The 25747-nt window shown below is 47.8% G+C and overlaps 1 long non-coding RNA gene across 1 annotated transcript in view; it reads left to right on the forward strand.

The window, feature by feature from the left end:
* The window catches only part of LOC144761883 (uncharacterized), a 41490-nt gene extending 19477 nt beyond the window's left edge, over window positions 1-22013 (forward strand). The window contains exon 3 of the long non-coding RNA XR_013595929.1: window positions 21778-22013. This is a non-coding gene — a long non-coding RNA (uncharacterized LOC144761883). The remainder of the gene's footprint in view (window positions 1-21777) is intronic.
* Window positions 22014-25747: the final 3734 nt, after the last annotated feature.

Raw genomic sequence — 25747 nt, forward strand, 5'->3', positions numbered from 1 at the left:
CGACAGCGGGTCGATGGAGGGCCGGTGTCGTCCAGGGCCCGCCATGCGGGGGGGTAGGACCACGCCACGAGGCCGGGTCCAACACACGTCCCCTCCAGCTGAAGGCAGGGAGAGTCACCCATCTTCTTGGGGGTTCTCCTCGCCGAGGCGGAAGAAGCGGGACAGGCCGTCCGCATTGGCGTGGTCGTTGCCAGGGTGATGCTCCACAGTGAAGTCCATCCCTTGCAGGGAGATGGACCATCGCAGCAGCTTCGGGTTTTAGCCACGCATCTGCATCAGCCACCGCAGGGGCCGGTGGTCGGTCTGGACCCAGAAGTGGGTGTCGAAGAGGTAGGGCCGGAGTTTCTTTAGGGCCCACACGACGGCGAAGGCTTCTCTCTCGATGGTGCTCCATCCTTGTTCTCGAGCCAGCAGCCGTGGGCTGATGAAGGCCACAGGATGGTCAACCCCCTCGGGGTTAACTTGTGATAGGACCGCTCCGATGCCGTGCTCCGAGGCGTCGGTTTGGACCACAAACTCTCGGCTGTAGTTGGGGGCTTGGAGCACAGGGGCGGTGCACATGGCCGCCTTCAGAGTCTCGAAGGCCGTCTGGCACTCGGGGGTCCAGTGTACTTTCTTTGGTTGCCTTTTGGAGGTCAGTTCAGTGAGGGGCCCCACAATGCTCCCATAGTCTCTTATGAAGCGCCGGTAATATCCCGTGAGTCCCAGGAAGACTCGGACGGCTGTCTGGTTGACCGGGGGCTCCCAGGCCACGATGGCGTCAATCTTGGGTTGGAGGGGGGCCACATGGCCGCTCCCCACTTGGTGCCCCAGATAGGTCACAGACCCTTGGCCTATCTGGCACTTGCTTGCTTTCACGGTTAATCCGGCCCGTCGGAGGGCCGTCAGGACCTCCCAGAGGTGCCTCACGTGCGCGTCCCAGTGGGGGCTGTACACCGCAATATCGTCCAGGTAGGCGGCACTGAACTCTTCTAGCCCCGCTAGCACTTTGTTCACCAGTCTCTGGAAGGTAGCCGGGGCGTTTTTCATGCCGAAGGGCATCACCTTGAAATAGAAGTGGCCATCGGGGGTCGAGAAGGCAGATCGCTCTTGGGCACCAGGGGTGAGGCCGATCTGCCAATACCCGGCCGTGAGGTCGAAGGTGCTGAGGTACCTGGCTGCCCCCAGGCGATCGATCAGTTCATCGGCCCGGGGGATGGGATGGGCGTCGGTCCTGGTGACGGCATTCAGTCCCCGGTAGTCGACACAAAACCGGAGTTCTGGAGGGGCACCAGGGGCGGCGGCTTTAGGGACCAGGACAACTGGACTGGCCCAGGGACTGTCTGAGGGCTCGACCACTCCCAGGGCTAGCATCTTGGCAACTTCGGACTGGATGCAGGCCCGAACTCGGTTGGGAACTCGGTAGGCCCGGTGTCTCACGGGCGGGCTGTCCCCGGTGTCGACATCGTGGACACACCACTGTGTGACCCCGGGAGTGAGTGAAAACAGGTCCGCAAACTGCCCCAACAGCTCTTGGCAGTCCTGTCACTGTTCGGGTGTCAGGGCGGAGGAGAGGGGGATTCCCTCGACGAAGCCGTCCTTTTCAGAGCACCTCAGGAGGTCGGGCAGGGGCTCGGAGTCGTCTTCAGCTCCGTTATCTGTAGCTAGCAGCAGGCTCAGCTCCGTGCGGGCAAAGTGAGGCTTGAGCCGGTTGGCATGCAGAACCCGAAGGGGGTTCCTGGGGGACTCCATGTCCACCAGATAGGTGACGGGGCTCTTGCGCTCCACCACTTTGAAGGGCCCCGTCCATTTGTCCTGGAGGGCACAAGGTTCGACCGGGGACATGATCCAGACCTGCTGGCCCGGCTCGAACTCGATGGACGAGGCATTCTGGTCATACCAGCGTTTCATCTCCTCCTGACTGGCCTCAAGGTTGGCCTCGGCAAGTTCCTGGAACTTCCGAGTCTGGTTTCGAAGGGTCAGGAGGTACCGGTAGACATCAGGCGGAGCATCTCGGACTGTAGTCTCCCAACTAAGCATGAGCGCAAAATCCGCTCCGATCGCGGATTTTGCGGATTTTCGGTAAATTCGCGATCCGCGAACTCTCGCGAATTTACCGAAAATCCGCAATCCGCGAGCGGCGGATTCCTCGGTCAAAAGTTCAAGCCTAATTTACGATGGCGCCGGCAAGCTGCCAGCGCCATCCTCAAATAGTTACTTAATTAGCTTCAACAGGAAGCTCTAATAGATAAGATAAAGCAGGGGCTCCGAGCGCCTGCTTTATTTTACCAATTGGAGCTTCCTGTTGAAGCTAATTAAGTAACTTTTTCAGGATGGCGCTGGCAGCTTGCCGGCGCCATCGTAAATTATTTACAGCAGGCACAAAACGGTGGTGGTGTCTTCTTGAATAAATATGAAGGGCAGGGTTCATTCTGTGGCCAGGAGCTTATGTATCTTTATCTGCTGCTCTGATCGGTCTCTGACCTTTTATACACACAAGAGGCATGTGCGCTCGCATGGAAGCCCCGCCCACACACTCGTCTGATCGGTCTCTGACCTTTTATACACACAAGAGGCATGAAGCGGGCCTCCCCGACCTGGCTTGTGACTTCAGACCCGAGAAGCGGCGGATGGCAGAAGACACATGGTTGTCACCAGTCACCCTCCCCATCGACCCTTAGAAGGCAGCTGATCTCTGCTGGGCTCGGCAGCAGCTGTGACAGAGCATTGTCTGTGTGCCAGCAAAGCTTGTTTTTGCAGTTTTATACAGCCAAACTCAACCCGATGAGCTCATTCTCCTCCACAATAGGCAGAGCACGATGGAGAAAGCTCAGCTGGCACATTCTCTTAGTCATTCTGAATTTGCTCTAGAAATTGGAGGTACTACCAAATTTTAGTTCAGCCCTAATTCGCCATGGTTTGGGAATATAGCATGGACAGGCCATGATTCCTTCAGCAGCGTTACAGATGGCAGAGGCCCTCATGCTCTTCATAAAGGAGCCGAGAAGCACTAATTTGCCACAGGACTAACTCTTCATCTGGCCACAGGGGCAGGAACGGTTTAAAATCCCCTCAGATCATTACAAGCGATGTAGCCATGTGTCCCCCTCGGTGCTCTGATGGACCTAGAGCTGCATGCAGCATCTGAGGCAACATAATCAAAGAGGCATGTGCGCTCGCATGGAAGCCCCGTCCGTTTGGCCCCGCCCACACACTCGAGGAAGCCCCGCCCCCAAATCCGCCGATCCGCAAAATCCGCGGATTTTGCGGATCCATGATCCGTGAATTCGCAAATTCGTGAATCGTGGATCCGCAAAATCCGCCCATGCTTACTCCCAACCTTCCTTAACCAGGCTGAGGGGACCTCGGACAGGGTGTCCGTACAATAGCTGAAAGGGGCTGAACCCCAGGGACTTCTGTGGCACTTCCCGATAGGCAAACAGGAGGCAGGGCAGCAGGACGTCCCATTTGCGGCGGAGGGGCTCTTCCAGGCCCTTGATCATCCCCTTGAGTGTTCGGTTAAACCGCTCCACAAGTCCATTCCCTTGGGGGTGATGCGGGGTGGTGAACTTATATGTGACCCCGCATTGTTGCCACAGGGACCGCATATATTTCGATATAAAGTTTGTGCCCCGATCACTCACGACCTCTCGGGGGAACCCTACTCGGGCGAAGATCCCCATTAGCGCTCGGCCCACCACGGGGGCCGTTATGGTCCAGAGGGGGATGGCTTCTGGGTAGCGGGTGGCATGGTCCACCAGGACGAGGATGAAGCGGTGCCCCTGAGAGGTGCGGGGGTCCAGGGGCCCCACGATATCGATCCCCACTCGCTCGAAGGGGGTGGTCACCACGGGAAAGAGTTGGAGCGGGGCCTTGACATTTCCCCCGCTCTTTCCGCTGGCTTGACAGGTCGGACAGGTCCTGCAATGATTGTTCACATCGTTGCGCATTTTTGGCCAGTAAAAATGGGTCACCAGGCGGCTGTAGGTTTTGTCCTGCCCCAGGTGCCCTGCGAGGGGCACGTCGTGTGCCAAGTTCAAGAAGAAGTCTCTGAATCATAGGGGGACCACCAACACTCAGCTGGCCCCCAGTTTGGCAATTTTCTGTTCGCTTTATAGGAGGTCGTGGTCCCAGTAGACCCAGTGGGACCCCAAGGTGTCCCCGGCGGCTTGAGCTGCGGCTTGCTGCCGGGTTCCCTCGAGGGAGAGACAGGCCTTCTGTTCCTGCCGGAATTGTCCTCGGGTGGGACCACCTTCCTGGCGCCATTGGCCTAGTTGAGGGATGTCGCCGAGCTCGGCGATGTCTTCGCGGTTGGGCTCCGGTGTCCCGGGCTCAGGGTCGGTTTCTTCATCAACGGCGGCCGGTGGCGGCGCGGGCCACTCCGGTTCTTCGGTCGGGGCGCCCTCGGTCGGTGCCGGGGCCCGGGCTGCCATGGATCGGGTGGTCGCGCAGACCCACTCGGGTAGGCCCAGCATCCCCAGATGTTCCCTCCTCTCGACTTGGGCCCAGAGGGAACTCTCGAGGTCGTTTACGAGGAGGCAGTCCACGGGGGCGTCGTCCCGGACAGTCACCTTGAGCATGCCCGACACCCCTCCCCACTCGAAGGGGATTCGGGCCATCAGGCACAGGGTCTCGGAATTGTCGGCGGCCAGCACGGAGCACAGCACATTTGGTAGGATCTGTTCGGGAGTCACCAAGTGGCAGCTGACGGCCGTCACACTGGCTCCAGTGTCACGGAGTGCTTCGGCCCGGCGCCCATTAATGTTGACCCACTGACAGTATTTTTGGGTGTTGCTCGGGAGGGGAGCCCGGGGGATCATGTCCCTCTTGCCCAGACAGACTAGGGCCATGGCGGCTGGCTCCCACTCGGTCTGGTCCTCGTTGTAGACCTCTTCTTCTTCTTCTCCTTCTCCCAGGGCTGCGGCAGCAATCTGGCGGGTTGGAAGCCCGGTGGTGCCGGGACGTTGGTTCATTGGGCAGTGGGGGTCACTGGCAAAGTGACCTGGCCGCTGGCATCTGTGGCAGGTAATGTTCGGGCGGGGCCCTCTTCTGGTCAGGGATGGCGAAGTGTTGTTCTGGGGCGACCCCCGGGCGGGCTCCGGGGCGGCGCAGACGGGAAGTCTCGGTTCTGGTTCTGGCCTCCTCCGCCGCCTCGCTGGCGGGGGTGCCCCTGGGTGTTCCGTCCTGATTCTCCTATCGGGGTCCGGGGGACCCGGGTGCTCACCCATCGATCGGCCTCGACGCCGAGTTTCCGTGGCTCTGTCAGTTTGCTGTCGAGTAGATGCTGCCTGAGCTCGACAAAGCAGTTGTTGGAGAGGTGCTCCCATACAATGAGGTCGAACAGTTGCTCGTAGGTGGTCAGTTTGCTGCCCTTGATCCACCCTTCCAGCGCCCTGCTATAAAAGTTCACGTACCCCACCCATGTAGTACCAGGGATCTTTTTGCAGTCTCTGAATCTCTGCCGGTACATCTCAGGGGTGAGGCCATAACGGGTGAGCAGGGCGTCCTTCATGTGATCATAGGAGGACATCACGTCGTCGGCCAGCTCCAGCAAGGTGTCTCTTCCTTCGCTGACGAATTTCCCCCATAAGCCGGCACCCCAATCTTTTCGGGGTATGCAGTGCGCGGTCATGGCGACTTCGTAGGCCTTAAACCACTGCCGGATGTCATCATTTTTATAGTATTCCTTGACGACGTCCTTGGGAATGTGGACCTTCGTGTCGGCAGGAGGCGGGGGGCTTCGGTTCACAGTGGCGCCAGCCTCTTTGCTCTTGGCCTTGATCTCCAGTTCTTTGAGGCCACGCTCGTGCTCGAACGTGATTTTCTTTTCTTCCAATTCTCTCTGCCTCCGTCTCTCCTCCAGGTCTCCTTGCAGCCATAGTTGCTCAATGGCCATTTTCTTTTCCGCTAGCTGGAGTTCTCCGTCCAGCCGGAGTCGGGCGAGCTCCAACTCGTGGAGCCGGCTTCTCTCTCGTTCTCGGGCGTCTTCGTGGGAGAGGCCCGTGTCTCTGTTGGGGCTGCTAAGGTTTCCTGGTGCACGTCAGGGACCGTGTCACCTTCGGTTTGGGGTGGTGTCGCTCTGGCCTCCACCCATGTTTGCAGCGCTTCTTTAAAATCCTCTTTGGTACTTAGTCCGGTGGTAGCGATACCTAAGTCTTTGCAAAATTGTTTGAGTTCTTTATGTGTGTACTCCTCCAATAGTTCCAATTGGAACTCTGCGGTCGTTCCGGCTTCCTTAGCACTCATGGTTGCTGTGTGTCTCTGTTAGTAGTGGGCGAGTTACTCGCTGTACGATTTGCGTCGGCTCGGATCCCGTCGCCTGCCACCAATGTTAGAAGGACGATCCCAGGGGAGACAGAAGGTGTCTGACTGACCACCCCGAGACCCCCTTTCCTGATGGAATTGGCAGAGCGCCGTCGAGAGGCCTCCTGGGCGAGGCTCCTCTCCTACAATCGTAACAGCCGAGCAATCACACCACTACAAAGGGACACCACACGAGAGTAGATTCTTGAGCGTCTTTATATCAGAAATAAAGGCAGGTTCTCGCAGCAATATGTACAGAGGGATCGAGAGATCCTTAAAGTCTCGGTATCAGGGGGAAGGGGGTAGCGGGACAGTCTTGGTACCAACTGGTACTAGGATACCCGGCACACAGCTCTCAATCCTCGAGCTGTGGGGTGCAAGGAGCTGCGACAGCGTCAGCAGGGCTCTGAGGTTGGTTCAGCTTGGTCGGGCCGCGACAGCGTCAGCAGGGCTCCGAGGAAGGTTCAGTTTGGTCGGGCCGCGACAGCGTCAGCAGGGCTCCGAAGGTGGTTTCAGCTTGGTCAGGCCGCGACAGCGTCAGCAGGGCTCCGAGGATGGTTCAGTTTGGTCGGGCCGCGACAGCGTCAGCAGGGCTCCGCGGATGGTTCAGTGAAATCGGACCGCGACGGCGTCAGCAGGGCTCCGAGGTTCCAGGTTCCAGGCACAAGAGTAATTATCAGGATCAGCCGCGACGAGGTCAGCAGGGCTTCGACTCCAAGATACAACTCGAGTCCTAATCCAGGGCTGGCCCAGATATAGGACTGGAGTCCTTTGATGTCCGGACCCTCGCGCCTGGGGGTCAGATGGGCCGGGATGAAGGAGTCCAGACACCCAGCAGGGGGGTGGAGTCAGCGCCCAGGGAGGCCGGAGGGTGATCGATACCAGGCGTCCGGGGGCGGCTGGAGGGCCATCGAAACTCCCCTCCTCCCGGATCCGTCAAGTGGCCACTCTACCACCTGGGCGGATCTTGGTGCCTCGATGTCGGGGCTTTGCTGGGGCCTTGGCCGGGGTCAGGCCGAGGCCACGTGCTCGGGACTTGATGGGCCCAAGACAAGATGGAGTCGGGCCTGAAATGGCGGCCCGGAGTGGTAGCCGGACCTGCAGAGTTGGGGCAAGCATGGTTCGCCGGGTTCCAGGGGGAAGAGCCGTTGGTTGCCAGGGGGGGCTGTTCTCGTCGAGAGTTCGTGGAGAGTAGTGTCAGGGGGGGCGACAGCGGGTCGATGGAGGGCCGGTGTCGTCCAGGGCCCGCCATGCGGGGGAGGGTAGGACCACGCCACGAGGCCGGGTCCAACACTGATGCTTCTTTCTGCACTTCTTTCTGTACCTCTCTTGCTTCTTTCTACACCCTCATGCCACTTCCTGCACCCCTCTTCCTTCTTTCTATACTCCTCTTGCTTCTTTCTGCACTTCTCTTGATGATTTCTGTTGCTTTTTTCTGCACCCCTCATGCCTCTTTCTGCACCCCTCTTCTCTCTTTCTGCACCTCTATTCCTTCTTTCTGTACTTCTTTTGTTTCTTTCTGCACGTCTCTTGGTTCTTTCTGCACACCTCATGCCTCTTTCTGCACCCCTCTTCCCTCTTTTTGCACCCCATGTGCCGCTTTTTGCACCTCTGTTGCTTCTTTTTACACTCCTCTTGTTATGTTATGTTATGTTAGGAAGGATTTCTAGAGCGCACAGCTACTCAAAAGAGTGTCCCGGCGCTTAGAGACAGAAAGGAAGCAACAAGCAAGGGGAAAACCGGAGAAAGAACAGGGAAAGAAGAAAAAAATGGAAGAGACCGAAAAGGTTATAATGTCTGTTGAAACAACCAGGTTTTCAATTGCTTTCTGAAAACGAGCAGGTTCGTAACTTTCCTGAGTGAGAGAGGCAGCTTATTTCAAAGTACAGCCACTTGCACTTGAAAAGAGCGACCGCCTTTGCGAGCTCTAAAGTGTTTAGGGGTGGCCAAAATATGTTGGTGGGCAGATCTTAATGACCTGCCAGGTATATTAAAAGAAACTCTTCTAGAGATGTATTTTGCTCCTATCCCAGGCAGGGCCTTAAAGGCCAGGACAAGAGCTTTGAAGTGGATCCTACTACGCGCCGGTAACCAGTGCAGATCTCTGAGATGGCGAGAGGTCCGATCTCTAGGCCCTAGGCTCAGAACAGCCCTAGGTGTTGTGTTCTGTACTACCTGTAGTTTGTTAAGTAAGAACTCCGGAAGGCCCAAGTAGAGGATGTTGGCATAGTCCAGCCTTGAGATGATAAGGGCCTGAATACCCATTTTTCTATTATCAGTCTGTAAAAGAAATAGGAACCTCCGAAGCATCTTCAGGAGACCAAAACAGGTTCCAACTACCGACTGCACCTGTGATACCATAGATTGTGCATCATCCATTTTTACTCCCAAGTTCTTTACAGTCCTGACCGCGACCTGGGGAGGAGACATGTCTTGGGGCCACCATTGTTCCCAGACGTTCATCGGGGGGGGGAGCCGAACAAAATGATTTCAGATTTATCTGAATTACATTTCAGATGGTTATGTTTAAACCAAGCAAAGGTTTCTTTTAGGCACTTGTTGATCTTCTCCCCGTCGAACCCCTCACCCTTCCTGCAGGTAAACAGCAGTTTGGTGTCATCGGCGTACAATATTATTGTGACCTTGTTCTCTTCCTCCAATGTGGCTAGGGGGGGCATGTACAGATTAAAAAGTACAGGGCTTAAAATGGAACCCTGTGGCACACCCAAACACAAAGTTGGCACACTGGCCACGAAGGGGGGTGACCAGACCTCCTTGTTTCTACCCTCTAAAAAGGAAGCAAACCACTTCAGCACCGTGCCCCCGAGCCCACACTCCCTCAGTCTCTGAAGGAGGTGGCTGTGGGGCATGGTGTTGAATGCCGCGGAAAGGTCCAAAAGGACCAAAACCGCTTTGCCACCTGCGTCTAAGGTCTCCTTGATAGATTCAGACACCTACAATAAAGCCGACTCAGTGCTGAGATTCTGCCTAAAACCGGACTGGCTAGGATGAAACAGATTATTATGCTCAGCGAAATTGCTGAGCACTGTGTGGACGTAGTTTTCAACGGTTTTTGCAAAAAATGTCAGAAGAGAAATTGGTCTATAGTTGGTGAAAACCATAGGGTCTGCAAAGGTTTTTTTTAATAGAGGAATTATTTTTGCGCTCTTCCATCCAACCGGGACCAGTCCGGTATGGAGGGATGTGTTCAAAACATGATTTACAGTCGGATTCAGAATCTCTGCCATAGACGCCAAGGATTTGGCCGGACAAGGATCTGTAGGGGAGCCAGATTTCAGGCCCTTTATTATTGCCAAAGATGTCTCTAGGGGCATGGGTGGCAAGATGGAGAGGGAAAAACAATCTATCTGGCACTGGGGGCCAGCCTGTTGAATAGCATCTTTAATGCCTGGACTAGCAAACTCAGATTGTATAGTTACTATCTTTGTATAAAAGAAATTGGCTAAATTCCTAATCCACTCATCAGAGGGGGAGGCGCACCTAATTGCAGCCTTAGGTGAGGAAAAACTTTTCACAATGTCAAAGATCTATCTGCTTTTATTTTTAGCGCAATCAATCTTAGAGGCAAATAAACTCTTCTTAGCTGCATATATCTTTTTATGGTAGCCTCTTAAGGCCTCTTTATAGTTCTTTTTATTTTCTGCCTTAAAGTCCTTCCTACAGGCTCTTTCCTGCCGTTTGAAATCTTTCCTACACTGGCGTAGGGAGTCACTAAACCAGGGAGATGATGTTCCTGATTGTTCTTGCTTCTTTACACACCTCTCTTGCTTCTTTCTGCACCCCTCTTCCTTCTTTCTATACTCCTCTTGCTTCTTTCTGCACTTCTCTTGATGATTTCTGTTGCTTTTTTCTGCACCCCTCATGCCTCTTTCTGCACCCCTCTTCTCTCTTTCTGCACCTCTATTCCTTCTTTCTGTACTTCTTTTGTTTCTTTCTGCACGTCTCTTGGTTCTTTCTGCACACCTCATGCCTCTTTCTGCACCCCTCTTCCCTCTTTTTGCACCCCATGTGCCGCTTTTTGCACCTCTGTTGCTTCTTTTTACACTCCTCTTGTTATGTTATGTTATGTTAGGAAGGATTTCTAGAGCGCACAGCTACTCAAAAGAGTGTCCCGGCGCTTAGAGACAGAAAGGAAGCAACAAGCAAGGGGAAAACCGGAGAAAGAACAGGGAAAGAAGAAAAAAATGGAAGAGACCGAAAAGGTTATAATGTCTGTTGAAACAACCAGGTTTTCAATTGCTTTCTGAAAACGAGCAGGTTCGTAACTTTCCTGAGTGAGAGAGGCAGCTTATTTCAAAGTACAGCCACTTGCACTTGAAAAGAGCGACCGCCTTTGCGAGCTCTAAAGTGTTTAGGGGTGGCCAAAATATGTTGGTGGGCAGATCTTAATGACCTGCCAGGTATATAAAAAGAAACTCTTCTAGAGATGTATTTTTCTCCTATCCCAGGCAGGGCCTTAAAGGCCAGGACAAGAGCTTTGAAGTGGATACTACTACGCGCCGGTAACCAGTGCAGATCTCTGAGATGGCGAGAGGTCCGATCTCTAGACCCTAGGCTCAGAACAGCCCTAGGTGTTGTGTTCTGTACTACCTGTAGTTTGTTAAGTAAGAACTCCGGAAGGCCCAAGTAGAGGATGTTGGCATAGTCCAGCCTTGAGATGATAAGGGCCTGAATACCCATTTTTCTATTATCAGTCTGTAAAAGAAATAGGAACCTCCGAAGCATCTTCAGGAGACCAAAACAGGTTCCAACTACCGACTGCACCTGTGATACCATAGATTGTGCATCATCCATTTTTACTCCCAAGTTCTTTACAGTCCTGACCGCGACCTGGGGAGGAGACATGTCTTGGGGCCACCATTGTTCCCAGACATTCATCGGGGGGGGAGCCGAACAAAATGATTTCAGATTTATCTGAATTACATTTCAGATGGTTATGTTTAAACCAAGCAAAGGTTTCTTTTAGGCACTTGTTGATCTTCTCCCTGTCGAACCCCTCACCCTTCCTGCAGGTAAACAGCAGTTTGGTGTCATCGGCGTACAATATTATTGTGACCTTGTTCTCTTCCGCCAATGTGGCTAGGGGGGGCATGTACAGATTAAAAAGTACAGGGCTCAAAATGGAACCCTGTGGCACACCCAAACACAAAGTTGGCACACTGGCCACGAAGGGGGGTGACCAGACCTCCTTGTTTCTACCCTCTAAAAAGGAGGCAAACCACTTCAGCACCGTGCCCCCGAGCCCACACTCCCTCAGTCTCTGAAGGAGGTGGCTGTGGGGCATGGTGTTGAATGCCACGGAAAGGTCCAAAAGGACCAAAACCGCTTTGCCACCTGCGTCTAAGGTCTCCTTGATAGATTCAGACAACTACAATAAAGCCGACTCAGTGCTGAGATTCTGCCTAAAACCGGACTGGCTAGGATGAAACAGATTATTATCCTCAGCGAAATTGCTGAGCACTGTGTGGACGTAGTTTTCAACGGTTTTTGCAAAAAATGTCAGAAGAGAAATTGGTCTATAGTTGGTGAAAACCATAGGGTCTGCCATGGGTTTTTTTAATAGAGAAATTATTTTTGCACTCTTCCATCCAACCGGGACCAGTCCGGTATGGAGGGATGTGTTCAAAACATGATTTACAGTCGGATTCAGAATCTCTGCCATAGACGCCAAGGATTTGGCCGGACAAGGATCTGCAGGGGAGCCAGATTTCAGGCCCTTTATTATTACCAAAGATGTCTCTAGGGGCATGGGTGGCAAGATGGAGAGGGAAAAACCATCTATCTGGCACTGGGGGCCAGCCTGTTGAATAGCATCTTTAATGCCTGGACTAGCAAACTCAGATTGTATAGTTACTATCTTTGTATAAAAGAAATTGGCTAAATTCCTAATCCACTCATCAGAGGGGGAGGCGCACCTAATTGCAGCCTTAGGTGAGGAAAAACTTTTCACAATGTCAAAGATCTATCTGCTTTTATTTTTAGCGCAATCAATCTTGGAGGCAAAGAAACTCTTCTTAGCTGCATATATCTTTTTATGGTAGCCTCTTAAGGCCTCTTTATAGTTCTTTTTATTTTCTGCCTTAAAGTCCTTCCTACAGGCTCTTTCCTGCCGTTTGAAATCTTTCCTACACTGGCGTAGGGAGTCACTAAACCAGGGAGATGATGTTCCTGATTGTTCTTGCTTCTTTACACACCTCTCTTGCTTCTTTCTGCACCACTCTTGCTTCTTTCTGCACCCGCTTCCTTCTTTCTGTACCCCTATTGCCTCTCTCTGCACCTCTGTTCCTTCTTTTTGTACTTTTTTATTTGTTTTTGTACTTCTCTTGTTTCTTTCTGCACCCCTCTTGCGACTTTCTCCACCCCTTTTTCCCTTTTTCCCTTTTTGCATCTCTGTTGCTTCTTTCTGCACTTCTCTTGCTTCTTTCTGCACCCCTGTCCCTTCTTTCTGTAACCTTTGTGCCTCTTTCCGCACACTCTTGTTTCTTTCTGCACCCCTGTCCCTTCTTTCTGTAACCTTTGTGCCTCTTTCCGCACACTCTTGTTTCTTTCTGCACCTCTGTCCCTTCTTTCTGTAACCCTTGTGCCTCTTTCTGCACACTCTTCCCTCTTTTCACATCCCTCTTGCCTCTTTCTGTACCTCTGTTCCTTCTTTCTGTACTTCTTTTGTTTCTTTCTGCATCTCTCTTGCTTCTTTTTGTATCCCACTTGCTTCTTTCTGTGCCCCTTGTGCCTCTTTCACACCCTTCTTCCCTCTTTCTGCACCCCTTTTCTTTTCCCTCTTTCTGCTCCCCTCTTGCCTCTTTGTGCACTGCTGTTCCTTCTTTTGTTTATTTATGCAACCCTCTTGCTCATTTCTGTATCCCTCCTGCCTCTTTTTCGATTCAACTTCCCTCTTTCTGCATCTCTGTTGCTTCTTTTTGCACTTCTCTTGCTTCTTTCAGCACTTCTCTTGGTTCTTTCTGTACCCCTCGTGCCTCTTTCTGCACCCCTCTTACCTCTTTCTGTACTCCTCTTGCCTCTTTCTGCACCTCTGTTGCTATTTCTGCCCTTCTTTTGTTTCTTTTTGCACCTCTCTTGCTTCTTTCTGCACCCCTCTTGCCTCTTTCTCTACCCCACTTCTCCCTTTTTTACATCTCTGTTGCTTCTTTCTGCACTTCGCTTGCCTCTTTCTCCACCCCCTCATCCATCTTTCTGCACCTCTGTTGCTTCTTTCTGTACTTCTCTTGCTTAGTTCTTCGCCTCTCTTGCTTCATTCTGCACCCCTCATGCCTCCCTCATCATCCCTATTTCCCTCTTTCTGCACCCCTCTTGCCTCTTTCTGCACTTCTGTTCCTTATTTCTGTACTTCCTTGGTTTCTTTCTGCACCTCTCTTGCTTCTTTCTGTACCCCTTTCACCTTTTTCTGTACCCTTCTTCCCTCTTTCTGCACCCCTCTTGCCTCTTTCTGCACCTCTGTTCCTTCTTTCTGCACTTCTTTTGTTTCTTTCTGCACATCTCTTGCTTCTTTCTGTACTTCTCTTACCACTTTCTATAACATTCTGTACTCAAATGGAAAGTGCAAGCTGTCAGGTTTAAAGGTCTGCGTGCTCTTGTGACTGAGGTATATGTCTTCTTGTATATGTATTATGACATATGTTATGCATCTGAATATGGTAGCTTAAAAAGTGGGTAGCTTCTTCTATAGGTGGTTAAATGTTCTCAGTTCTGCTCTGTCATTCAGTTGCACAGCCTGATATTTCCTATGTATATAGGTGTTGTTGGATACCCATGTGCCCTGGATTATAAGCAGAAAGAAATACATACACCTTTTTGTACATATGTTTGCAGAATGTGCTGTTTGAAGCACAGGTATTCAAGTATTTCTATGTTTATTTTTATGTAACATGACACTCAGTAAAAGCAGAGGCAAACATGCATACCTTCATAAACCTGGTCAGACTTACAACAGTGATATTCTTAGGATTGCTGTTTTATATTTGGTTGGTAGGCCTAACAATCTAAGCAGTCGACTAATAGTGAACCTTCAAGAGAAAAGTGAGTTGTTGGACATCTTGGGAGAAGGATTAGTGATTAGACTACTTTGTATGAATCTGTTGTAATTAGGCCTCTTTCTGTGACTCTGTTGGTTTTTTTTGCACTTCCCTTGGTTCTTTCTGCACCTTTCTCCCTCCTTCTGCACTTCTCTTACTTCTTTCTGCACCTTTCTTCATCTTTCTGCACAGTTTCTACCTATGTAGGCATATTTAGAAATTAGCATAAAAAACCTTAGAAATTCACTGAAAAGAACAGAGATTCAGGGACGTTATAGTTAGGAATTAGCATTCAAAAAAACTTTGAAATTCACTGAAAAAAACACAAGTTTCAGGGACGTTATAGTTAGTAATTAGCATTTAAAAAACCTTTGAAATTCACTGAAAAAAACATAGGTTTCAGGGACGTTATAGAAGGAAATTAGCATAAAAAACCCTTACCAATTCACTGAAAAAACCAAAGGTTTCAGGGACGTTATAGTTAGTTGGACATTTCTCACGCACAAAACCAGAGAAATTCAGCTGATATAGTTAGTTAAGATAACTATAACTAGCGCCCCACAATGCACTGCTGATGACACCACATATTACATCACTCATCCTGCCCTTCGATTCATAGAGGCGAGGGCAGAAAAAATCCCATCCGGCTTTAAAAAGTCCCTGGTATACACCAAGACAAGATTTACTTAGTCCAAAAGAGAGACCGGAAATGGCCCAATTGACATGTGTGCTCACATATAATCCAAAAGCTAACCGAGTTAAAAAGATTATCTTAAATAACTGGAGGATAGTAAGCCATTTAGGATTCCTCAAACCGCTCTTTGCATTTGCAAAGGAAAGAACCTCCGGCCACAACTGGTGAGAGCTGCACAACCAGAAGAAAAAAGGCAGAATCTGAGAGGAATGCTAGGTCTACCACCAGTGCTGGGACACTATAGGTGCCAAAATTGTGCCGCATGTGCACTTACAGTAGATTCGAAAGAGGTTACCATCAATGGACAACAACACTTTCCAAAAACATTCTCGACCTGTGACACAAAAAATTGTATTTACTGTGTAAAATGCAGTGCGAAAAAGGTATAGCCAATGGGAGTGTGATAAGGGAAGCAAGTATGGTCGAGGAAACGACATGGGAGTGCGGGCATGGGGAAGGTAGGAGCGCTGGTAACCAATCGCGTGTCGAGGAAAAGGCACAGAATACCTGGAACGATTTAGGGAGTTCTGGATCACTTGAACTGGAACACAACCAATAAAAAATCAAATTTTCTGGACGCATCCTCGGCTTTCCTGTCCATACAAGTGATCCAGAACTCCCTAAATCATTCCAGGTATTCTGTGCCTTTTCCTCGACACGCGATTGGTTACCAGCGTTCCTACCTTCCCCATGCCCGCACTCGCATGTCGTTTCCTCGACCATACTTGCTTCCCTTATCACACTCCCATTGGCTATTCCTTTTTCGCAACCCAAGCCTAAGCCACACTAGCTGTTGCCCATTTCCTGCTAGTTATTACTCGCTGCCACCCGTTTCCCATCCCGTTCGCGCGCGGGCCCCACTCAATTAGGTCTCCCTTCTGATTTACATCCCATTCACCATTACAATGCCCCTACACGTATCCCCTTGACTTCACGATACAGGGCCCCCTCACTCCTCCTTTCTCAGGCCTCACACCGTTAGACTCTCCCCCCTTTCCTTGCCATCTCTGCCCTATCCCTTTACCCGCTTCTACCACAGTCCACCACTGCACTGTTACTCACTATGGGGGCTCCTCATGCATACAGCCCTTTGGCCCACCCCCGACTGTAATACAGCTTTTCAGTCACCTTTACACCTGGACACCCCTGACACCCCGCGTGACCATTCTCTACATCCTTTCCCCTCCCTCACTCTGACTTACCCCACCAATTTTTCCCCGTCTCACGTCTCTGACCATCCCGAGCGCCAGTGCCTTCCCTCCTCCCTCCCCACCTTACCTTCTTTCTTCCTTCCCTGTACAGCACCATTTACCAATTACAACCCAGTCCTGAAGATGATCCCAACAAAAGAGGATCGAAACGTCGTCGACCGTTCAGCGCAATAAATGGCACAACCCCCAGTGTGGCTCATCCAAATCAATATAGCAAAACTTAGAAACTTTCACTTTGTAATTCATTTGTAGCCACATTGTTTTCTTTATTCACTGTATATATTCTAGCACCATTCACTATGCACCATACATGCTGACCACAATTGTCACTTGCGTCACCACCTTTTGTGTCACTTGCACATGCTGAGCATCAAGTCCAATTCGGGTTGTTTTGTTATTTATTTACTTACAGTGCTGCTACAACTTTATTTCTCTAATTTCCTTTAATTATACGATGCCAGGAGCACGTTTGAAAAACGTATTGAGTCTCCTTGTTTCGGTTCACGTAATGCCTTATGCACACATGTTTAATCGCCTTTTTAGTAATACCAGTTGGGATACTGTTTGTTTATTCTGATTAGTTGAGCAATATCATAATCACAGTCATACTGAAAATGATATGCTATGGACAGTGCTGATTACACTTCAAAATGCCACTCAAGAGACTACACAGGCAAGACTGAACAGACTTGAAGCTAGATTAATTGAGAAATACCATACAGCGATCTCAGGCCTTAATGACAGGGATGAAATCTGGGCCCTTTTACAACAATGAGCTGTTACATGAGGAGTGCACACGCATACTGTAGATCAGCATGTGTTATAAAAGTATCTGAGTAGTATACAATTTTCATACTTTGTCTGGAAATACGATGTGAATAGTTGTTTTTATGAGAACACATACATCCAGTCGAACATTGATTTAGGATTAGTTAATCTTGTGCCATGATATACGGCTGGTAAATGAAAATTAATATTTGTTTTTTTGACAAGATGGCGAATTGTGGATGATTATGACACTTTAATATTAACTGCAAATTTAGATTGTGAAGGGCAACATTGAGCAATACTTCACTGGTGAGGGTCATCCTTGCTATAACCTTTTTTCATGTAAAATTTTTTCGTTTATACTTTATTGTTTATCTTCTACTTTTTATTCACTAGTTTTTAATTGTATTTACGATATTGGTCCGCCTTTGTAAATACGAGTAGGAAGGCTTGATGGCCTTACATTTTCTTAGTAGCGCGTTCAACGCTTAACCTGAGATTCCATCCATAGATAGTCGGACTTTAGTCTGCCCTCAGTATGTAGAACCTGTAACAGCGGCTGCATAAAAAGTCTCCTGGAGTCCTTTTTTAGTGTCCATTACCAGAGGCGGTTCATAACACGGTTACGTTTCTGCCCACGTTACGCACTGTTTGATGCCTTACACTGTGGCCAGAGAGAACCTTCAATCCCGGAATACATTTCCCTGGTAAGTTTTTTCCTTACGCTAGGAATTTGTGTGTCTTCACACATGTCGATTGATCCTTATCTTTGTGCGTGCTCATTTTCATAGATCTCCCCAAGGCAAAAATAAGATCATGGGTGAGCCGCAGCATCCTCTTCTACTGAGGATGGGTGAAGGATCACTTATTCGATTACCACCCACCAAAAAGTACGTATTCATGGAGGTATTGTTAAGGCTTCATGATTTAGTCGCGATTTTCGCTTTTGAATATTCTGATGTGTACTTGTTATGTTGTTTCAGAATAGCTCCAGACTAAACAGTTGTATGTTCCCAGTGCAGTTTATTGTGCCTTTCTTGATGTAACACAATCGGCAAGTTGTGGAGGTTAGAAGCTTGTTGCAGTTTGTGTAAATTTTTTGTATATACTTTGGATTTGCCTGCACTTTTCTATTGGGGCTTTGTCACGTCAGGAGGTGCATGATGGAGGCTTGGGTCGTTTGGACCGTTTGGTATAGATCCTAGATCTTTCCATAGCCTTTTAGTTGTTGTCCTGTCTAACTTTTACCGGACGCTTTCCTCACACACTATCACCCGTTCCTCCTATTCAGGTGGGTAAGAATAACACAGAGGATATACGAATTATGAGGTTGTGGGTCTGTACTCATTAATGCTCAGTGTTTTCTAATGAAATAATTTAGTTGTAGTAAGCCTCAATGAGACTTACCTGTGGTGTAACTTATCTCCTATGAGAATAAACCTGTATAGATTTGTATATTTGTGTATATGTAAGTACAGAGGATTGTACTTTATTTTTTTTAGGTTTCCTTTGTGTCCCAAGTCCTGTTATGAGGCCCAGACGAAATGGGCCGAAATGCGTCAACCTGATAGACAAGAGAATCCCTTACAAATTTGATTCTTTAACAAAGGAAATTGACAGTGCCTTCTGATATAGAAAGGGGTTGAGACTTATTATTCCACCGATAGGTGTTGACACAAGGGTTATCTTTTCAATATGTGTTGCGAACAATAGTTTGCAAAAAAATTGTGGTTTTCGCACCACCTTAAGAAACTAGGGCAATAAGGATTTTGTTTGTGTGACAGAAGATATTGTTTGATTGTTTTTGTATGTTAAAGGTATCTGTATATAATATATTTTTTGTATCATTTGATGTACATGTAGACATTTTGTGTTTGTTGACAAATGTATACACAGAGACAAAACATCGGGATCACCGACCGTTGTGAGTGCTTTTCTAATAAGATATATGGTTTGATGAGAATATTTTTCTCTTGAGGGATTAATTAAGGTTTCCTTCATTTTTAGAAATTATTATTTTTCATTGATTCTGCCGCATTAAGTTCTGTTTTTGCTGTTGATATTGCCCAGATGTGTGTGGAGTATTAGGGCAAACCTCCCCTTTTTTGTATCTGCAGAATTGCTTTTGGGCAGAGGGTGCTCTAACCTTTGTTTTTTTCTGTGACTTTCTAAGGTTTTTAAAATGCTAAATCCTAACTATAATGTCCCCGAAACCTATGTTTTTCAGTGAATATCTATCTATCTATCTATCTATCTATCTATCTATCTAGGGATCTATCTAGCGATCTATTAGCGATATATATATAAATACAATACTGAAATAATTAATAGTTTAAGACAATGAAGTTTCTTGTGTTGGTTTCTTTATTCATTCATGTAGTTAGTTTCTCATACAGTCGTTATTTCAGCCAACATGTGATTCGTGCACACTGCGCTTCTTTAGGACTAATGAGAACACAATGTCCTGTCATGTGTGTGTCCCTCCCTTACAAGTGGTTTCTTTCCCCAGTCTCTTAGTATATGATCTTCACTCTTTTGGCTACTACCTTATTTGTTTATACATTATTAATGGTCCCTCCTCCTGTGTAATTAGTGTCTGTGTTCTATTCTGAAATACAGCAAGATCAGCTACATATACGATTCTCATATCTTTTTATATGATCCCTTTAACTGATGTTACAGAATTTCTTTAAAGGTTAGTGTGTCTCCTTGCTTCTTCTTAATTCCCCATGATACAGGACTCACGTCTCATAGAGCAGCCTCTTTACTCTGTTAAATCTTGCATTGCCTTTGAAGACATAACAGAGTAAGGAGACACTCTAACCCTTAAAGAAATTGTATAACATGCATTTCAAGGGTTACACTGTCACAAACATGACTGCTATCCCATCCACCATATTACGAGTGCATTATATCCTATGACATTTGTAATATGGTGCACAGGATATCCATCACATTTGTGACTGAGTAACCTGTCCGCCAAGTGGAGAAGCGTGGCTCAGTGGTTAGAGGCGGCAGACCCGGAAGCTGAGATCGGCCGTGGACCAGGGTTCGATTCCCCGCCTCGGCGGGTCTCGGGCTCAAAAATTCCACGGACTCGACAATTCTCGCTCCGGGGCCTACTCGACTCACGGGGTCACACTCTGCGACTCTGGGCAATAGCTTGCTTAATCTCCACTACGGCCCCTCGTGGCGGGATGCCTGGCTTTCACCTTGTGGATACCCTGCCGGGGTATCTCACAGGGGAATACCAGGACGGGTTCCCTAATCAAGCGCCTTGATGCCTTCGGGTGATACGTGCGCTATATAAGTCGCAATACATTTACATTTACAAAGACTCCAAATCAGGCCCATGGCTCTGTCCAGGCACAACGGAGCTTACAGTATATGGGAAGGCAATTCCCTTCCAAGCTTAGAGCTTTGCACAAATTACACAACAAAGGAAAATGGGGGTGTCACGAAATAGTGCCCAAATTTTAGATAGAGAACAGCTACTTTACAGGGAGCACTCAACCACGTCACCAGCACTCCAAAACTGCTTGCCTCAAATGTCTGTTTTTCTAGCAGAGCTCTCAAGCATAGTGCCATACATGCTGAACTAGAAAATTGAGAAGTATCTTGCCATTTTTGCAGAAAACCCTTTAAATATAGATATAGCTTATAGCTAGTGCCATCCATGCTGAACTGAAAAAGAACAAAAGCCTTTTAATACTCCATGCATAGTATTACAACTTTGGATTATTAAAATACCGCCCAGGCCAACCTGGAATGTACAAAAACTGTCCCTGACACATGTTTCACTCTCATTAGAGCTTGTCAGAGAGATGTAGCTTTGACCAGCCACAAGGGGGCACCCAGTATAAATCAAAGCAACACCCTTTCAGGTTTAAAGTGCTGAATACATTTTGCAAAAAATAAAGTAGGGACCCCTGGATTGCTCCCAAGCTTAGGTGGATAGAAGCTCCTTTATATGGAGTCCTCTGCAACACCACAACACTCCCAAACGGCTGACCTCAAATGTCTGTTTTTCTACCAGAGTTTTTAAGCATAGGATTAGCATAGGATTTTTGCAGCAAAGTCTTGAAGCACAAATTGCTAGTGCCATCCATGATGAGCTGAAAAATGAGAAACTCCTTTTATCTAGACATACATAGTATTATAGTCCCTGACACGTGCTTCACTCTCCTTAACACCTTGTCAGAGAGACATACCTTTCGTCAAGGCACAAGGGAGCACCCTTGATAAGTGAAAGCAATACCCATTCAGGCTTAGAGTAACACATAATTCATGCAAAAAAAGCAAGTAGGGAACCCTGAGTAGTTTCCAAGTTTTGGAAGAGAGCATCTTCTTTATATAGAGCTCTCTACAACACCCCCATCATTAATTAAAAGCTATTTCATTTTAAGTCCCTACTTCCATTATTTTCCATGGGATGGTGTTGCTATATTAATGGTTGGTCAAATGTCGTGCTGGACTTGAATTACACCCCACTTCCTGGTTCAAAGGGTGATGAAATGTAAGTATACACTTTTCAGTACACTTAACACTCAGATATTGTAAATTGCTGAAAGCATTAAATTTGCTCAAAAGTGTAAAGTACATTTACTGGTAGTAAATCTACAAATATAGATTCATGTAGATTTGCCTGTGTGAATAGGCTACCTTGTGTGTACAGTAGCAGGCTTAATTTTTGGCGAGATGTGATATAAAATAGAGTACATCATGTTATATCCTTAAGCCTATAATCACAATTTTTTTTTGAATATTCTAGCTGATGTAATTTTCTGCCAAAACAACGGGCTTGCATGCAGTAAAGATGCTGACTGTTTGGGAACACTGGAAGGGGCCTACGACTGTGTATGCAGAGGTGGATTTTCAGGCAATGGAATCGGATGTACTGACATAGATGAGTGTGCAACTGCCTTACACGAGTGCCATAGTCAAGCAAACTGCTTTAACACCTTTGGCAGCTATACATGTTTGTGTAAAGTCGGATACACAGGTGATGGTAGGACCTGCAATGACATCAACGAGTGTCTCTCATCCAACGGTGGTTGCCATGTTGACGCGCTTTGCACAAATACACCTGGAGGAAGAACCTGCCAGTGCAGAACTGGATTTAGTGGTGATGGCTTTACTTGCAGCGATAATAATGAGTGTGAAATCTCAGGCCGTTGCCACTGGTTTGCAACTTGCATAAATACCCAAGGATCATATTTGTGTAATTGTAACCAGGGCTACAAAGGCAATGGGAATTATCTCTGTCTGGATGTCGATGAATGCACTGACATGTTTGGACTCTGTTCAGCAGCTTCTGGCTATCAGGGCTGCAGAAATCTGCCAGGATCATATGAGTGTGTGTGCCCTACAGGGTACCAGAATAATGGAATCCAATGTGTGGACAATGATGAGTGTGCCAACAAGGCATGTAGCCCGTACGCGAATTGCACCAACACTCCGGGATCATACTCGTGCATCTGCAAAGATGGTTTCAGTGGAAATGGCTTGGCTTGTGTGGACGTCAATGAATGCTCAACTGTGAACAAATGCCACTATGGGGCTACCTGTCTGAACTTCTTGGGTAGCTACAGCTGTGCTTGCAGGGCTGGGTTCTCCGGAAATGGCTTCCAGTGCACAGATATAAATGAATGCTTGACTCCAGCCATTTGCCCAGGGAATTCAACATGTGTAAACACAGATGGCTCCTTTCTGTGTAGATGTTCCCCAGGCTATGAGCTAAATGCTACCACATGCACGGACATTGATGAATGCAAGGTTGGAATCTGCAGCTCCTATGCAAACTGCCAGAATTTTCCAGGAACTTTCGCCTGCCAGTGTAGAAGCGGGTTTAGTGGCAACGGAACAATTTGTGCAGATGTTAATGAATGTCTACAGAGCAACGGGGGATGTCATGTCAATGGCCTCTGCACCAATCTGATTGGTTCCTATAAATGCAGCTGCAAACGAGGATTCACCGGCGATGGAGTCGCGCAGTGCCAAGATGTAGATGAATGTAGCGAGAACAATGGAGGCTGCCTGAATGGCGCCATCTGCCTCAACGCTCCTGGATCCTTTCAGTGTCAATGTCCCAGTGGATTTCAGCTGCTCAACAATACAGTTTGCCAAGACATCAATGAATGTGTCACTGGCAGTGCTGTCTGCCAGTCCAATGAGCAGTGTATCAACTCTCTGGGATCATTTTATTGTCTGTGCAAACCTGGCTTCTCTAAACTTGATGGCATCCGTTGTAGCGACATCGATGAGTGCCAAAGCAGGCCTTGCCATTCCCAAGCAACCTGCGACAACACTTTTGGCTCGTTTACATGCTCGTGCAGGACAGGGTATCTGGGAAATGGCACCTTGTGCACAGATATTGACGAGTGCAGCAGCCCATCAGCTTGTCACAAATATGCCAGCTGCACAAACCAACCAGGCAGTTACACGTGTCAGTGTTTCAATGGCTTTTCAGGGGATGGAAGTACGTGTGTTGATCAAAATGAATGTACTATGAAAAATGGCAGCTGCCCTGGAAGTACAAGATGCATAAACTCAGTGGGTTCATATCTTTGTTCCTGCTTGAATGGAACGCTTGTGAGGAATGGCACCTGCAGCGTCCCGAGCTCTGCTTGTACTCCTGCTTGCCACCCCAGAGCTTTGTGTCACGACGAAGGAAGAGCCCCCACCTGTGTGTGCGACGTTGGGTTTGAAGGGGATGAATCACATTGTTCTGACATCGACGAGTGCCTGAGAAATGTGTGCGAAGATAATCGAACCCGTTGTGTTAACACGCCTGGGTCTTTCAACTGTGTCTGCAGATCTGGATTCCACCTCAACGGCTCTCAGTGCACAGGTAAGGATTCTATCTTTTACCTTCTTAACCTCAATCATAAGTAACATGTAACACCCCTCTGCGAACATGGTCAGATCTTGGCTGAATGATTGTACTCTGGCATAGTGAGTACTAGAAAATCAGGGTACACTAATATTGTGGACAGAATATTGAGGGACAAAATATCGAAAAGTAAGTGCATATGAGAAGTAAAGGTTTACTACTTGTAACTCCACATCTATGTCCCTTGAAGCTATACATATCTTCAAGGGACAAATGTGGAGTTAGGTATGAACAATCTATACATACTTACCTTTCGACAGCGTTTCCCTTGATATCCTGTCTACGATATTAGTGTTCCACAATATTGTGTAGTGGATATTCAGGATCCACATCTCGCTGAATGGGATGGCACATCTGTCACCTTGTTGTCTGAGTTGAGATATTACCCACTAAAGAGGGAGTTATACAAGTTAACACATTAAAACTAAAAACATCTATACCTTGTATGATACAGCAACCAAGACATTCCGGTAAATCGGTCCATAAAATATCCAAAATGGACTATGAGAGAAAAGAGCTGGGGTTCAGCATCTGAGGTATGGCTAACCATGATGATATCTTGCCATCTTCATAGCTGGCATCGCCTCGAAAATATCACACCAATATTCCATTGGATAATCAAGACTACTTCGCGCTCCCTCTCACAGAAATCAGAGATTTTTTTGCCCTTTTCAAGTTTGCACCAATGTTACGTTAAAAGTAAAACAATACTATGCAATATATCCGAAAATTAATCAGATAAAATTCGAATTTATAATGGAATCGCACAAAGGGAATATATCTTCTCTATAGTATTTGATTCTTAAAAAATGTCTCTTTGATCAGTAAACCGGGAAGGTGTCTTTTGTGGTGGGTAAATTATTCCATTTGGTAATAATATTTATGATCAGTTCATGGTTTTCTGTGCAATCAAAAATATTTTATTGTTGAAAATATCATCTTGTGCTTTAATGTCTCCTGCCTCTGCCCATGGTCAGCTTTGTTGCAGGAGGATATTGTGCGTGAGAAAGTTTCTCGTCGTTTCTGCTATCTTTTAATGATGGCCTAAGTGCTGTGCAGACTGGAGACTAGTACCTTCTCTGCACAGTACTTGGCATTGTCTTTTCTTTTGCTACAATAACCAATTAATGCACTTTCTTTTCTTCACTTACAGACTGTACACACAACTGCCCTCTATTTTTTTCGGATGCTGTGTACTCCACGGTTTCAAAATATCGACTCACTACCATCCCTTGTACTTGTTAATAAATATTTATCTTTAACATCCTGCTTCTAACTGTCTCTGCATCTGTTCCACTCCATAGCATGTTGGTTATGGAGATGTTCAACTTTAACCTTTCCTTTCAGCCAATGCTATTTTCTGTCACAATACTTCCTGATTACTATCTAATTTGTATCGAAAACATATTCTTTCACCCATTACCATATCACTCGCTTTCCTCATCACAGGTTTGACTTTGTGAAAGTTACTCCTCCGGTTGTTGCCCACGCGGAGGGTCATAAGGCTACGCATCAAAGGCAGCCTTATGGCCCTCCACATGGGTAACATACTGGCCCTAGAAAATAAACCTGCCTGAAAACACTCTGAGCCGACATCATACAGGCTCTGCAAAGATAAAGAAGAGGACCCCATTCAACTGATTTGCATAAGCTTTGTTTGCAATTGTTAAAGAGATGCTTCAATGACAGAGGCATCTATATGTGCAGGCAATCCATCATAGCGTGCCTTAAACCCAGTGACCCGCAGCTCAACTGCAAATTTGTTAAATTCTTGGCATCGGCCTCTAGCAAGAAGCTCTGAGTCACACAAATCCCAGGAAATTAGCCCGGTTGTATCCATGGTGAAGAG

Source organism: Lissotriton helveticus, chromosome 6 (assembly GCF_964261635.1).
Source record: "Lissotriton helveticus chromosome 6, aLisHel1.1, whole genome shotgun sequence".
Classification (NCBI taxonomy): Eukaryota; Metazoa; Chordata; class Amphibia; order Caudata; family Salamandridae; genus Lissotriton; species Lissotriton helveticus.